Source organism: Morone saxatilis, unplaced genomic scaffold, assembly GCF_004916995.1.
Source record: "Morone saxatilis isolate NCDOM2014 unplaced genomic scaffold, NCSU_SB_2.0 Contig19, whole genome shotgun sequence".
Lineage (NCBI taxonomy): Eukaryota > Metazoa > Chordata > Actinopteri > Moronidae > Morone > Morone saxatilis.
In genome coordinates this window covers 16,526,728-16,541,072 of record NW_023339751.1, presented here as the reverse complement: position 1 = coordinate 16,541,072, position 14,345 = coordinate 16,526,728, and the positions used below count along the sequence as shown (strand labels likewise).

The window sequence follows — 14,345 nt, the reverse complement described above, 5'->3', positions numbered from 1 at the left end:
AGCAAACAGTCTATTTCTGTCATTGGACCCAAAATGGTTTCACCTCACCATAAGCAGCTGTGGTTATAGTGAAGTGCTTAAGAGCCACAGAACTTACTGTTTTAGTCTAAACGTTTCATGCGCATGATTTTTTAGCTTTTCAACAGGAAAACGTCCTAACATTTTAGGCTGTTAAACTGTCCAGCGCTTAAACTAGGCTCCCCACATACAAGTTGTACCGTGACAAAGGGCTGAATGTAAACGTGTGTATGTGTGTGTGAGTGAGCATAAATATCTTTGCATTACAGCCATTTTGATAGCTCACGGATGAATCTCTAGCAGGAACCACACAGACAACACGTTCAAACTCCTCTGCACTGTCCCTGGTCATGGACAGAGACACCAATCCCTTTTGTGTGTGAGGTGTGTGTGTGGTGTGTATGTTTTGAGAGAGGAAGGTACCTAAACATTTTTGCATCATTGTTATGGAATTTAGTTTTGTACCAACAATAATAAAACAGTACCTCTGTAGGCCCTGTAAATAAAACTTGATTTCCTCCTTCCTTTTTCTTTGAAAAACTCTGTGGCTACACCTCACTATTGAGAACTTGTAACAAAACACAGGATACTTGGCAACCAATTTGTCTTATGGCATTTAGCATTTTGGCTAAGGGAGAGAATAAATTCAAATTCAAAGAAATGAGGTAATTTACATAGTAATACTGGCAGCTAGAATAAATGTCTTTTGTTTGTACACAAGTCACAACTCTATGGTTATTAATGTTGGGGGATTATAAAGTATGCATACTACCAAAGAGATTAAAAGAAAATAAAATAACTAAAGCCCATCAGGATTTCTTTGATATAGAAGGGATGATATATTAGCATTAGTCCATTTGGCCTCAAAGTATCAGACTGTGCTACATGTCTGCCACACTAACCTTGAGCCTTCCTCTAATGAGCCCCAATGGTCTCCAGATCAATAAGGTGTTAAGTGGCCCTTTGAAAATAACATAGTAGTGTTAAGTTGGTCTGTCAAGCATACAGTCCACAAAGCTGGGCTGCAGCACTTCAACTTAAGAGCTACCATCTTGTTAACATGGATTTACTCATCAGTGGGTTCAGATGGACAAAGGGTCTCACACAAGCTTTTAAACACAGAGACATAGCAGACAGTAACATGACATACAAACAAATGCACATATTTGACACAAAGTATGGTGTGGTTTTACTTGATCCAAAAATTGCTATTATAGTAATGGCCTTAAACCATACATACTAGGAGTCTGGACAAGCATGACATTAAAATGCATAATATAAATTCAAGAAAACAATAAAAGACGAAATAATGTAAAATTGTCTTCACCCTGTTTTATTGACTGAGACAGACCTCTCTCCCACCTTTACCACAACCAGCTCCATCTTTCCAAAGAGTCACATTTAGCCTCAGTCTGTCTCCCACCCACAGCCTAGCAACACACACACACACACAGCCTAACTTTGAGGGCGAGCTAGCGAATTCCTGAGGGCTATCAGGTTTCGGGTTGCCTTGGTGACCGAGCACGGAGGCAGATCCATTAATCATTGAGAGCAGTTCACTCCAGAGTGGAGGTCAGACTGATTGCTGTGGATAGGGTATCATCCCAAAACATACACGCACACACGCACGCACACACAATATGTGGACCTTGATTTGAATGAAAAAAGATTAGACTGCCTCCCCTTTCCCAACTTCAGTTCCTCTTCTAAGATACAGTACCAGCCACTCAAATAGACACATGTAAACTGGACAGAAAATCTACCGTATAACATGCAAACACAGTTTACACTTGTGTACTCCTGTTGCTTTCTCTTTCTTTGGCTCTCTCTTTCTCAAAGACAAACACACACACACACACAAAACAATCTCTCCCTCCAATGTTGTCTGGGCATTGGGACGGCCGTGGCGGTGTCATGTGACGTGGCTGCGTGGAGCCGAGTGGATTAAGAGATTGAAGCTCCACATTTATTTTTCAGGGACTCGGCTGAAACACTAGACCTGCACAGGTGTCTAGGAAAGAGGGAGGGAGGGAGGTGGAGGAAAAAGAGAGACAGGAGCAGAAAGAGACAGAAGAGAAAGAAGTTATTTTTAAAAACAGCTATTAATTTTCTCCTGCTGCATATTGTATCTTTACATCTACATCTTTTCATCTTTTCTGTTTCCACATTTCCCATCTTCCATCACTAACTTCAGATGATGCATTTGTTGCTGAGTATTATAATACATATGCATTGTGATATATAAGATTAATAAACTGGGATGCAACAAATGAGTGAAGAGATGGCAAAGAGATCAAAATAGGTATAAACACAGTGCCATTATTTCAGCACATACATATTGTATTGGGACAGTGCAGATCTTGGAGGCAGACAATTATGAATGAGAAGTGGCAGACAGAGCGTTAAGAGGGGCTTGGATGGTTAAAGTTGTGGAAGATGAGATGGGACGTGGTTTTGTGTTGTGCAGGGAGCAGGTGGATCTGGTGAATGGAGATAATTGAGTTTGGGTGGCAGGTTGGATGAACTGTTATGTATGTCCTTGCTGAAGTGCCTTTGAGCAAGACAGTGAACCCTATACTGATCTCTAATCTGAGAACTGACCTGGGATCTTCTGTCTCAACTTTCATGTTGTTGCTGGGCCTTCACAGACCTCTACCTGATGGAGGAGTGAGATATCTCTGAATTGAGTTGTAGCCAGTGCTGTCAGCTATATGGAGCTACAGTATTACTGTCTAAAAAGTGAGGCACAATGTTTTAGTGGTGCTATAACTCCTGTATGACTTGGCCATGTGGGGTTACGGGATGGGTGTTTCAAGAAAGGATCAAGTCACCAGTCTAAAATGGGTCAGGGCACAGAGACACCAAGCTGACTTCAAAAAGTAGTGGCAACAAAAAATGACAGGTTATGCTTAGTTGTCTTCTGTTAGACATTGTACTTAAACATAACACAAAGCACATATGTCCTGCAACTAACAACCAACTAAAAACAAATAGCAGCCTGTCTTATAATATGCTTGCAATAGATATTGAGAATATGTGATAAAACTGTAAAGGCAGAAGTGGAGAAATAAGAGAAAAGATTAATAAATGTGTGAAATCACGCATTTGCTAGACTTAACACACAGCCAGAGAGATTTATTTTATCGACTGTATTCGCCACAGATTCAATGTATAGAACAACCTCAAATAAAGGCATACTAGCACCAGTGGTATCAGATACATTGCAAAAACTATGGGCACTGGTTGGCCACAGATGGTCAAAGACAGCGCAGTACCCAAACTATACAATACATAGCCCTCGTGCAAGTTCATTCACATACTCATACACAAACACGTGCATACATATCTATCTCTAATGCAGTTTGTCCAGCGAGATTTACGCCATCCTGGGAAACCTAATGTAGACGGCCACAAATCAGCATGACTATGAAATAGAGAGATACACGAACATTTAGCCACACACACACACATGCATGTGCACACACCAAATCTAAGCCCATTTGTGTCACACACAGAAAAAGAGGCACAGCCTGGACACATGCACGTGCAAACACACACTCATGAAGGCACGTGCACATGCACACATGAAATATAGGTGCAGCCACTGCACCACTGAACAGGCTCCCAAAGGTGCCCACTAAATTTACTGGCTCCTCCAGCCACTTCAAAAGCTCTCCATAACTTAGAGGCCAGACGATTTTATTGTTTCATGGAAGAAAGGACGGTGAAAAAAAAAGCAAAGAGAGCGAAGGAGTGAAAGATAGATGTACAGGGAAAAAATTAAATCCTCCTTTGTCTCAGACAATTAAAATTCCTTTAGTTGTGAGGAACGCGCACACACATCTACACACTGCAAGTGCGTGTCCAACCTTGTACATACGCACGGCTGAACGAGCACAGTGAACAACTGTTTTCAGTCACTTATTGCTGAGTGAATTCACGTCTTTATTTAATCTATACTGTGCCCGTGAACACAACAACAGAAATATTAAGAACTATTATTTTTAGTCCTCTCTTTCTTCGTCTCAATCTCTCCCTCTCTCTCTGTTTCTGTGTGTGAACCACCCTGTGAGTTGCTATCAGTGTAGCTAGTTAAATCTAATGATGTAGACACCCCTCTCTCACCAGGTTATGAGGCACTGAGCTGGTAGCAGAACTTGTTAATGTCCACTCCCATAGTAACACTTTCCTTCTGACTCTGAACTTATGATAAACAAAGGTGACATGTGGTTGTGTTTTCCTGTCACAGGGACAGCTTTAGGAATACAAACTAATTAAGATGGAGATTGCTTTTATAAATTGGTCTCTGTAAATTCATTTCTGTCTTTTTTTTAAATTGACGTTAGAGGAAGAGTTATGGCAGAGTAACATAATCTTGAGATGACCTGTAAGTTTTTTTTGTGTGCGGATTTCACATGTTCACATGTCTGTATGATCTTCTTGTATGGGTAAAAACTCACAGCTTGTATGTTTTGCACTTCTTTTTTACGTGGGTCTTGTCCTCATAACATTATCAGTAATCAAATACTATTGCACCTCAGTTGTTCAGGTAAACGGTAAACCCCCAACACACACACAGTTATATGTATGTGTTAGATGAGACTTTGTATTTAGCAAACTGAGCTTCCCGGCAGGTGGTCCACCAAATGTTATCTTATCGACCTCTGTCCTCGTACATACACACACACACACACACAAGCAAATTCAGTGAGTGAGCGGAGGGGATCATGGTGTGATAAGGAGGCCTCTGACAGTAGGACAAGGATTTACTTGACTAAATGAACCTGAAGGTGAACAAAGACACAAGAACAACAGACACACAAACGACTAAGTTAAATACAAGGGATTATAACATTGTACTATAAAATATACCTATTCTCTGCCACTACATGCCAACTGCATTGCTTTTCTGATCGGATTGTTTTTGAAAACCGAGATAGTTTTTGTGTATGCGTGTGTTTGGCTGTGTGTGTGTTTGTGTCAGAGCGGCTACTACAATGGCTGCCCCTGTTAAAAACAAGAGTAGTACCATCTGCTCTTTGTGATGGCTAAGCCAACCCCCAGCATACAGTTGGTGGTCTCAGCTTCAGCAACCACACAGATTGTCTATCCGTGTTTGCATATGCATGTGTGTGTGTGTATCGTGTGTGTGTGTGAGAGTGTTCATAAGCGGATGTGTTATTGTGTGCGCACTGCAGCCCACCAAGTCAAAAAACCCAGATGGGATGAGGGATCATATTCTTGATTAAAAATGACAGAGGGAGTACTGAATTCTTCTGTGTTTGTGTGTGTGTGTATGGATGGTGTGTGAGAACACACTTTACACACACTCCCATATGTTGGTTTTGTACCTGCTCACACATTGAGTTAGGTAAAGCTTGGCTCTCATTTCCTGAACAAGTTGATAAATTCCAGATCTCCTACCCAACCAACACACAAGCTCGGCTCTGCATGGATGGAAAAAGAAATGTGGACCATTTGCAAGAGGTGCATACTTATTCTACGCAATTAACCTTTAATTAAGCAGGCAGAGGCAGAGGTGAGGCAGCAAAGAGCCACAGAGGAACAATACACTGTCTGTTCATTTACTGGAGTGTTATATTATATATTATAATTAACAAGCCACAGATGTTTTTAATAGTTCATAAAAACAGACATGATAAAAGAATAGGAGGTCCATTTTAGTCTCAAAAAAATAATCTTTTTTGTTCTGCTATTGTCCTGGATAATGATTGCGATGTTAGTTGGTTGTTCATGTAACACTCGAACAATTGCCAGATTTCCATGAAATTTGCTCTGGATATTTGTGGTATCCAGCGGATTAATCTTAATATTTCTTTGCTTTTCTTTAGTGCTACCACAAGTCCAGAATTTTTTTTTTGTCTTAATGACGCCCATTGCACCACCTCACAGCAAATTTTACACAGTTAGCTGTCAACTGGCCAGAGCCTGAAAACAATGTCTTTTAATCTAGATGACATTTTCTGATCATGAAGGGTTCTAAATATATATGTCTAATGTATGCTAACAGAACATGAACTTTTAGTAATTTTCAATCACATGTCCATTTAATAAACACATCTACATGAGACCTAACTTAACTCATTTTTATTAATCCATATGCATGCAGCGTCAATGCAATCAAACTCTGTTCTGCAAATATAACTGACAATTAGGAGCTAACTAGAAGCTTTTTTGCTCGGCGGTCATTGAGAGCAAGCATAAGAATGACTGATTTAATGAAAATGAAAAGATCAACTACTCTTAAAAAAAAAAGCATGTTTTCATCAATGAGGCCTCTGTATACAGTATGTTCACTTTATATCTACACCTCTGCATTGATGGTAATGATGTCAAACTCTCCTTATTATACTACTTAATACATACTGTATGTGGCTTCACGAATGAAAAATTTATTTTGATACTCTTCTCCTCTGAACTGACTTGATTTATGTAATGTTGTAAATGCTCTGTCCATGTGCAATCTATTTTTGAGACAGTAGCTAGCAAATCAAATTAAGTGTACAGCAGACACCTCACATACTTTCTCTTTATTTATTTATTTATTTCTTCAAAAATCAACTTCTCTGATCTGAAGGTTTAAGCGCTGAAACGTGACTTTTTACAGCATGTAGCATGGAGAGGAGATTTGCTCTTTTCCTGTCAGATATATCTTTGCCCTGCACTGCCCTGCAGATCGCTGCACACACTCCTTTGACTATTTATGGCAGCAGTTAACTCCCAGTGCTCTGGTAAAGAGCTTCAGCAGCAGGTGAAGTCAGAGATGTAGCAGAGAACCATATCCCAGACCTGATACAACATTACAACGCATAAACTTACAGGGATGAAAAATAGCACAGGCCAGTCTCACCAGGGTTAGGGTTTAAAATGTGTGTGTTTGTGTGTGTTTTAGGGTCAGTAGTATGATAGCAAATTGATTCCAGACTGGTGTTTCTGTGGATTTTGGAAAGGGAATACGCCCTGCCCTCCTTTCGCTGTAGTGCTGCTGTTGCATAGCCTCTATCCATTCGAATGATGGATGTCACCCAAGAGACTCACAAACACACTGCAACCTGCAATGTCAGGATAGAAAACGAGACAAAAGAAGAGAGGAGAAAGGAAAAGAAGACAAAGGGTGAATAGAAAATAGATCTGAACTCAACACAATGTTGTTAAGATTGCACAGCCTGCCACTTCTCTGCCACTCTGTTCTACTTTATTTATTCTATTCTTTCTGTGACACACAGCTTAGTTTCCATTTTCTCTTCCTCATTCCAACAGAGGGATCCATCCCTCAGGCCACAGACCATTTCAAAACAGCCTTTATTGTAGCACGCTGTTTCTTTTGATTACAGGAAGGTCTCACTTTACCCCACCACTCCATAGCTGAGGATATCGTATTACCTACTGTTCTGTGACTGTGTGTGTATTGGTGTGTAAATATACATGTGTACGCAGATATGTAAACTTGCATACTACATGCGTATTGTTTGCGTTTCAGATTGAGGTCTTGTCTTGCCCGAGTCCAGCTGCATAAGTAGCATATTTCCTTTCATTTCACCTTGGATTTGTTGGCAGTCTGCACTGTTAAAGGATGTATCATGTGTGATTCATCTGTTTGTCTTGTTTGAGACAAACATCATCTGTTGCTTTCCAAGGAGTCTGTACATATGAGGAATCCACCTTAGGTCAATTTTGTCTCTCTTAATATATGTTAGTTTCATTCTGAGATGAAAAGTATCACAGGTGGCTAAAACATGTATCTCAAAACTGCTGAGGAAATATTGTTTTTAAATGTGCACTTTTTGTATATAAGCAGCTGTATTACAGGTTATCACACATGCTAATTATCAATAATCAATGTGAGGGAAACGGCATGTATCTACAGTAAAAAAAAATACCTTTCATATCCATGTCCAAATGCATATCACAACCACATTTGAAAAGACTAACTCAAAAGCAGAGAATAGAGTTGTGTAGTGTTTAATAAATTGAATCTGACTGGCCAATAAAACCCTACCGTCTGCTCCGGAGGGGACACTCAGGGGTCAAGGGCCCAGCCCCTGATCCAGACAGACAGCCTTGATTCCGTGTTTTCCGCAAAACACAAACGGGTGAAATTCATACTTCAGCAACGTCAACTTCCCTCTGCAGCGCTGTCACTTACAGCACAGGCTTCAGAGAGTGCAGGGAGAGAGAAAGAGAGAGAGAGACAGAGCGAGAGAGAGGATATATCCTGTATCATTTCCTGTTCTTCCAAGCGGTTTCTTTCTGACCTTGTTCATGATATGCCTCCATGCTTCTCAGTATCCTCCTCCCTGGCGCTTTTATATGTGATTCCGTCTGCCTGTCTTTCTCACTGATGCTCCTGTTAATCTGTCTGCCTGTCTTTCCCTCCCAGCTCTACCTGTTTCCCTCCATATTTATCTCTCTCTCTCTTCCTGCCATACACCCATGGCTTGCAGCTGGCAGTAGAGGGGGCACATTGCAGGCCGAGGAGGGTGTATTTGCTCCCCCTTCTCTCTGGGCGACCCGCCAGATGCCGCCTCTCCCTCTACACCCATTTTTGACCACATGGTCAAGAGGGAGTGTTTTCTGTTTCTCTTGGACTGCGCTTTCAAAAAGCCTTTCCTTCGCCCTGTCTGTCTGCGCTGCACGTCTGACGAAAACTCAGACCCCTTTTTTCCAACCAGAAGTGCTAGTTCTGGCATCGTAACCAGCCCTCTGGCCCCCTTCTCACACACACACACACACACACACCACACTCCAGCCCCCTCACTGAAACACCAAATATTTCATTTTTAAGGTAGGATCGAGGAGGCGAGAGATGAGGAAAAAAAAGAGAGACTTTATATTTATGAAAACAAACTGGACAAGTGCTTCGACGAGTGCAGCTTAGATTGTGGATATACCAACAGGAAAGGTGAGAGGCAGGTAAATGTAAACGTTCATTACATTACCATCGACTGCTCGGCCTCTGATGTATGTTCCCTGGTTTCTTAAAAGCTCTCCTCTGACCAAAGTCTAGCTTCTTCTAATTCCACACAGAGCTCTGGGAATTTATTCAATTACCTAAAATGATCACATAAGAAAAAGGGCTTTAGAATTTGCTGAGGTGCACAGGATAAGCTTTCAGAGCTATCTACAGAATCTCTTTAATTCACCCAAAGTGTGTATGTTTTAAAACGTCAAAGTGCCTCGGAGCAGCTTTTTTTGCTGACTCCATTAAAATCTCCCACATCCCTCTTTTTGTAAACAGGAAAATGATTTCATACATAAAGTGAACCAGTGTGCACAGACATGAATACTGAAGGAATTATTCATTTATATTTTGAACTCTTAATAATTTCAATGTCATTACTAGACATATTTAAACATTCTGCTGGTAATTACTAAATACATGCCCAATAGCTGCTTAAGTGCTGTTGAACAGTGCAGAATAATTTCAGTTCTGCGACTCCTTATCACACACAAGAAAATGTTCCTTCACTAATTTAAATATTTTGTAGCCAACTGTGATGTCCAAATATAATTAGTTTTGTCTGACCAACAGTCCCAAACATAATCATTTTAATATCACTTAAGGCAAATAAAAACAGGAAAATAGGAAAATACTCACATTTGAAAAGCTGTAACTAGAGAATGTCTGGCATTTTTGCTTTAAAACAGACTTCTTTTGTGCAACTAATCAATTAATCGTTGCAGCTCTTTGTTTGTTTACAGTCATCTCATCTGAGTGTCGTTAAGTGTTTTAACCAGTTTATAATTTCACAATGTTTCCATATTGTGTCACAATATGAGATCAGGGCTGTCTAGCTAACACGCACCTTCCAGCAGTTCTTTCATTTGCCAGATTGTTGAAGAAAGGAACCATCTGTGAGACAATACAGGGTATAAAACACACACATTGTCTCTCCCCTACTGACGAATACAGTGTGGAGTTTTAAGGCTCGGTCTAAATTGAGGTTAAAGAGTATCCTTTCACCTTCACAAGACTTGGCCAGCTCGTGGAAACACCACCCAGACAGCTACACACACACGCACACGCACACACAAACGTTAAACTCCAGGTGTACACACACAGAGAGCACTGTGTTAATGAGAGTGTACTCTCCTTCTGTTTCGCTCTCTTTTCCACCCCATCAGGGAATATAAAGTTTAACAGGCGTTTTGCTATCAGTGACCCTGAGGAGGAAACGCACTCACCACCAAGAAAGACTACTAATTACCCAAAACTCTGTGGGTGTCTGTGCTGCTGAGTGTGAGTGTGTGTGTGCAGAGTGTGCGTGGATGCATGTGTTTGCTTGTAAGTGCAAGTTTGCATGTGCCTGTGTGCAAAGTAGAGAGCATGATACCTATTGATGTAAAAGTGTAGTAGGGCGTGTGTCAACTTTGTGTGTGTGTGTGTAAGAAAAGGTTGAGGTGGTGGTTAGCTTTTAGATAGGTAGGTGGGTTGGGGGTGCAGGCTAATTTATGTCAGCACTATAGCGAGCGCCTAGATTTATTGACGGTAAGGCAATACGGAGAGATCTGCTTTTTCAAAAACGCTCTGTGCACTCACACACACACACACAAAACTTAATGCCCTCCACCTTCCACCTCCCACCTTCTATTATACAACATGTCTGTCTTTCACACCGAACCTGACTGTAACTGTAGAGGCTGTACTACTGCTGTGCTGACGCAAAGGACATATGGTCCCGAAAGAAACCATTAGAAGTTTTTTTCTCTCTCTTTCGCTCTCTTTCACACACACACACAGTTGCACTGTACATGGCCCATTCCCCCCTTTAGCCATCCCAATAAAACGACAGAATTCTTTACATTTGTAGAGGGATTAGAACAAAAATTGTCCTTTGGAGGGAAAGTGAATTTACCAGCTGAGACGGGACAATAATTTGTAAATGGGTCAAATGGGAGTATCAAGACAAGGAAGGAAATGCCTTGTAAATTTTTGGGAGCAATGTCTGTTCCTCTGCATCAAGACTTCTCGGATGTAATTTGTACTACCTCTGTTTAAAGTTTATATGGCTATTTATGTACATGAGTAGGGTAGGATGTGTTATCTTAGAGCTGGGGATTCCTATTAAGATCCTCTGTTACATGATACAAATCATTTTTATTCAATCAGATATTATATTTTTTAAATTCTTGCAGACTTAAAGGTTTCATCTTGAAGCCATTATTTGCATATTAGACAGATTTTCTGCAATAATCAGAATTTATATCCATCTCTTTACGTGTTTAACCTTTTCACACTAATCTTGGGTAAAAAGTGCAACCTACATACATGTTCTTTTTCACTAGTAATATGTCTTTCTGTTTGCATGGACACATAGTGGCTGAGTGTCTCTTCAGTTGAGATCAAGCAGAAAAAAACTTCAAAGTCTTGCTCCAGAAAGCTCAGTATTTTTATATGCAGGCCTGGGTTCTCTCCCAGCCGTTGTCGTTTCAAAAGAACTGAAGGCTTATAAAAACCATGTAAGGGTTATTATGTACATCCTATCTGCTTCAGCCTTCACTGACCCTCAAACTGTGAGTGTGTGTGTATGTGTTTGTGTGTGGTCATTAGGCAGAGCTACAGTGGAATCCGTTTACTCTCAATAATTTCGCTGTTCGGTTTTTGTGAGCCTGAGAGGAGGAATGAACATCCTGAGTTTATTGGCCATTAGAGAGCTCTAGACATGCGTGTGTGCAAGTATATATGTGTGTGTGTGTGTGTGTGTGTGTTGATGAGTGTGTATGTCAGGAGAGCTAGTTTGTTTGGCTAAGTGAGGCAATTTTGGTCTTTAAGTATCTCATGTCACTTCCCCTCAAAAAGGGGCAAGTGATACAAGCACTCCATTCTTAGCAACACACACACACATATGTATGGACATATTCATGCACACTCCACACACAAACATTGATTTCAAATGCTAGATTTGTATTTAGTAATCTAAATATGAAAAATAGAAACTATGGACAATATATGAAGTTTCAATTTTAGGCTCAAGAGTTTATTACTTTATGTAAGAACCTCTAATTATTTTCCTTCCCTTACCATTGACTCACTCACTATTGTTTTGCATGCATTCCCATATCCTTCAAAGCCCAAATTAAACAAATCAAAATGACTAATGACTGATGTAATTTAAATCAAAGTATTGAATACCCCAAAACAGACTCACTGACATGCTCAGAGAAAACAGGAGAACCTCAAACATGTATCAGTGCATCACTAGAGGAAACATACATAGTTGCTCGTCAAAAGCAGACTAATTCCTATAAGTCAAGTAAGATGTTACCTGATTGGTTCTTCAGGGTGGTCCTCTGATTAACCTGACCAGCCAGAAACCCGATGACTTTGATCTGTGATTGGTGAGGTCACTCAATGAGGTCAGCCAGCGTCTGCAGTGAAACTGAGAGGGCCGGTGATGAAGTATTTGAAGAGCATCGTTCCAAAATGAGACGTGACACTTAATTTCACCAAAGAAGAAAAAGAGGAAGAAAAAAAAAAGACATGATTACTGGCATGCGTGAAAGTAGAGCTCATATTGAAGTATGTTTGAAAATCTATTAAATTGGACGTAAGGTTGGGCGATATATAAGAAATCAATATCATGATAGATATTCAGTGTATCATAATATGGCAAATGTATGCAAAATCCCATATAGAGCGATCAAACTGATCTGATGTTCAGTTGAGTGTTGTTATATGACAGCATTCCACCAGAAGTCGATGAAAATAAGACTTCAAACGATAGGCAGTTAATTGATTAGTCAATCAACAGAAAATTAATCGGCAACTATATCATGACTTAATCATTTATCAAACAAAAACCCAATAATTCTCTGGTTCTGGCTTCTCCATTGTGAGGATTTCCTGTTTTTCTCAGATGATCTCAAATGTAATATTTTCAGGTTTTGGACTGTTGGTTAGACAAAACAAGACATTTAAAGATTGTGATCAGAATTTTCTTTTTTCTAACTTTTATAAACTAAACAATTAGTTGGTCATGATCAACTGAATAGTCAACAGACTACTGAAACTGAATTGAAGATAATAATAATTAGTTACAGCCCTAATGAATAATATATGATTATTTCCCAGCCTGGTAAAATAGCTTTATGTTGGATATCTGTCTTGAATTAGTGTCACCCACCTCCCTTTATTGTGTCTTTATCTGTCCTCTTTTCTTTCTACTTGCCTTTTTTCCTTCCTCACTGGCCCTCTTTCTTTGTCCCTGCTCTAACATTTTTCTTTGTCTCCCCCGTTGCTTCAGAGGAAGAAGAGCTCTGAACAGCTGTAGTTCTCCCTGCCTGTCGTGAGTTATGACGAGCTGCTGTCCTCTTGGCTTTTATTGATAATATTACACTGGCTGATGTAAATATAACTTTGGCAGCTATAACACTGCCTGCCCCCCTCCGTCAACCTAATACAAAGATAGGACCTGCCTCTGTGTGTGTGTGTGTGTAGGTGAATGAATTTGAACTGCACGAATACCTGTGAGAGCAAGCGAGGAGGTCAGGGAAAGATCCACCGTGTATCTGTGTTCATTTGTGTGTGATATTAACTTCCTGACCCCAGGACAGGCCTTCCCAAGGTAGAAGTGCAACATCAGGCTACATGCAGCTTGCAGGAAACAGCGGGCTGAGATCCAACATGATAAACGGCTCTGAGCTTTAAGTTGGCTAAAAGAAGATCCTGCCCTCGTGTGTCTATATATTTTTTGTCTGTCTAAGCTGGGCTGCGACTTCCCGCAGTGCTGTAAATAATATGTCTTTTCACTGGTTGGTGTCTCCATGTGGTGCACACACAGAAACATGACTGGATTTTACTGCCACATCTGATTTTATGGGTGTTGTTTCTTTTTACGCTTCTCTTTTTTTTGCCTGCGTTAGAAACGTCTCACGCCTTCATTATTATTACGGCATAGAAACAAAGACATAGGGTAGAAGAATTAGAGTGAAATTAGAGATAGTGATGATCATGACAGTAAAGAGTTCTGTGTGAGCCAACACAACAGTAAGACTGCATACACACACACACACACACACACTTTTGAGCCACCAGCTGCATTGTAAGCGCTCATTAGGTTTTTGGTGCCCTGACCTGAAGGTGTAAATTCTACATTAATGCCTCATCTGTTAACTTGACTGAACTCTGATGCTCTCACTACTGAAGATACAACACACACACACACACACACACCTTACCCTCCATGTTCATACACACTATACGCATGGGCATACACATATTCGGAAAGGCACATGGAGAACCCTGCAGCTGCTGTCCACCCACACACTCGAACCATGTCATTCTTGCCCCACACACACACACACAC

General features: G+C 40.5%; 1 long non-coding RNA gene across 2 annotated transcripts in view; it reads right to left on the bottom strand.

The window, feature by feature from the left end:
- Positions 1-1,863: 1,863 nt before the first annotated feature.
- LOC118328977 overlaps positions 1,864-14,345 on the bottom strand; it is a 22,317-nt gene continuing 9,835 nt past the window's right edge. The window contains exons 2-3 of one of the 2 annotated variants that reach the window (XR_004796771.1): positions 12,306-12,476; positions 1,864-7,091 (exon numbers count right to left, since the gene is read on the bottom strand). This is a non-coding gene — a long non-coding RNA (uncharacterized LOC118328977). The remainder of the gene's footprint in view (positions 7,092-12,305; positions 12,477-14,345) is intronic. The other variant, XR_004796770.1, reaches the window with a different exon arrangement.